Source organism: Portunus trituberculatus, chromosome 27 (genome assembly GCF_017591435.1).
Source record: "Portunus trituberculatus isolate SZX2019 chromosome 27, ASM1759143v1, whole genome shotgun sequence".
Classification (NCBI taxonomy): domain Eukaryota; kingdom Metazoa; phylum Arthropoda; class Malacostraca; order Decapoda; family Portunidae; genus Portunus; species Portunus trituberculatus.
The window spans coordinates 13,729,902-13,732,401 of record NC_059281.1 but is presented as its reverse complement, the minus strand read 5'-3'; the positions used below and the strand labels follow the sequence as shown (position 1 = coordinate 13,732,401).

General features: G+C 62.0%; 1 protein-coding gene across 1 annotated transcript in view; it reads right to left on the bottom strand.

Annotated features, from left to right (window-relative positions):
- The window catches only part of LOC123509494, a 29,438-nt gene extending 27,608 nt beyond the window's left edge, over positions 1-1,830 (bottom strand). Inside the window, 1 exon segment of the mRNA XM_045263806.1 lies at positions 576-1,830. The gene's annotated coding sequence lies outside the window, so the exon portion shown is untranslated.
- Positions 1,831-2,500: the final 670 nt, after the last annotated feature.

Sequence of the window (2,500 nt, the reverse complement as noted above, 5' to 3'; positions counted from 1 at the left end):
GTTGCCCTTTGTTCTCACTCGAGGTAGGTCAGTACTTGTGTGTGTGTGTGTGTGTGTGTGTGTGTGTGTGTGTGTGTGTGTGTGTGTGTGTGTGATCTAGTTGTGCAAGATATTAGCGTCACGTCATGCATGCATACCTGATGGTGGTGGTAAGGGTGTCTCGCAGCGTTCCCCCATCACAACCCTGACCCGCCACACACACACACACACACACACACACACACACACACACACACACACATACACAGCGGGAGCCTCCACACGTCAATTGAAGCAGGCTGTGGTGTGTCACTGAACTCCGCAACACAGTGGTGGCCGCGACAGTCACCACCTCGCAACACTCGCCAGGCAACGGTGCACCTCCTCAGTGTTGCACAGCTGAGATCAAAGCCTGGCCACAACACACTTTACTGCCGCCACGCCGGCGGGAGGCGCGGCGCGGCACGGCAAAGAGAGGGCGACGTTATTTCCATGCACTTAAGGAGGATTCCAGGGAGTGATTCACCACCACTAGGCACACTGCACCACTTAACCACTGGGGCACGTCACGCGGGTGACGGGGGGCGAGTACTCACCCTGGTAAAGGTATGGTAGCTGGCGTCGTCTGAGCCAGCTGTAAGCGAGGGTTGAGGGAGAAGAAGGTGCTGAGGAACCCCGTGGTCCTGGCGAGGGAGGCACCTTGGGGCTCCAGCCCTCCCAGTGCGGGGCCCCAGGCTCCCGGAGGGCACTGAGGGCGGGTGTTGGGAGCCACGGGGAGGCCTGGGTGCACACTAGAGGGCGGCTGAGTCTCGTGTGGCCGCAGAGTGGCGAGTTATCCTGTCATGAACACTGAGGGATGCGGCAGAGTCCAGGGCGGCGCCACAACACGCCACACAACACTCTCCGGGGCCGGAGCGCCTCACTCAGCAGCAGGAGGAGGCCCGGCGGGGACTGCTTCTGACGGGGCGGCGAGGCAGCTATATGTGTCGGGCCCGCACACCTCCGTCACTACTACACATGTCTGACTTCTTGTCCCTCTCTCTCTCTCTCTCTCTCTCTCTCTCCACCTCTCTCCGGACTCTCCCACTCGGTCAGTGCTTACGTCAGTAGGATGCGCACGAGGTGAGAGTGAGAGTGGGGCGATGTAGGCGAGGGAGAGGAGCGCGGGAGGAGAGTGGAGGGAGGGCAGGTGAGGGAGAGGGGCGCCACGCCGAGCGGGAGCAGACGACAGCGCTCAGTAGGTGATGAGAGCTGCTGCCGATGACTCGTCCCGCCGCCACGCCTCGCCGCGCCCGATGACTGATGGCGGCTCGGGTGCCTCTCACCAAACGTTCGCTCGCTCACCACCTCCACCACCGCCGCCGCCGCCGGGACGCCCTACACACGCCACATCCACTCACTCTTTCCCTGCCTTTTCCTCCCTGTCTGCTCTCCCCGTTGCTGCCGCTCAGGCCCCTTGAGCTGCTGACGACACCGCTGACCTTGGGCCGCGACACACCAAGGGACGCACAGCACACGCCGCCGCGCCCGCCCAATGCTGGCCACCACACGCCACAGGGACCCCGCTGAGGGCTTGCGTGCAGCCTCCACGGCGGTGCTCGCCTCGTGATAACTTGGCGGGGCGCGAGTTGATCTGTGTTACTGAGACGCCCGCGGGAAGCCTCTCCTTGCTGGCCGCTGTACAAACTTGTGGCGCTTTCCTCTTCCCAGCATCTATTCCTCGCCCTCGCTCGCTCTCCTTTCCTCTCTCTTTCTCTCGCCGGACAGGGAGGGGCTGAGCGCGGCTGTTCGCGGCCACCTGTTCACGACACACTGGGGACTCTGGTGCTGCCCGACCCTCGCAACGTTGGCCACCGACACCCAGACCCGCCCGGCCCAGCCAACCAGCGGCCGTCCTCCTGCCCCGCCCCCCCACGACCCCCGGACGCCGACTCCACCCACTCCGCCACCGCCACCTCCACACACACACGCACACACCCGGCGAAGTCCCACCCACTGCCCTATCCACCGCCTCCTCCTCCACTTCCCACTCCACACGCCTTGCCAACCACCCGCGCTTTCATCCTTCGGCCCCAGGTGGAGGAGTTTGATCAGGTGGAGGTGTGGGGCGCCCCGGGAAACGCGTGTCTCGTGGCATGCGGGGTATGTAGGTGGGCAGAGAAGAGCTCCACCCACGGCGTACACCCTCACTCCACGCCCCTCCCCCAACACCCCCACGGGACCTCTCTCTCTCTCTCTCTCTCTCTCTCTCTCTCTCTCTCCCTCACATTGTCCAGCGATACAGTGAGGGAAGGTTTTTATTAACGATCTTCCATATTTCTGCCCGTCCTGCCATGCCGCTGTTTGGGAGACCGCTCCAGGGAAGAGAGAGAGAGAGAGAGAGAGAGAGAGAGAGAGAGAGAGAGAGAGAGAGAGAGAGAGAGAGAGAGAGAGAGAGAATATACGTGGAAAAGTGTTATGCAGAAGAATGAAAATATAAAACGTATGACTGTAATCTCTCTCTCTCTCTCTCTCTCTCTCT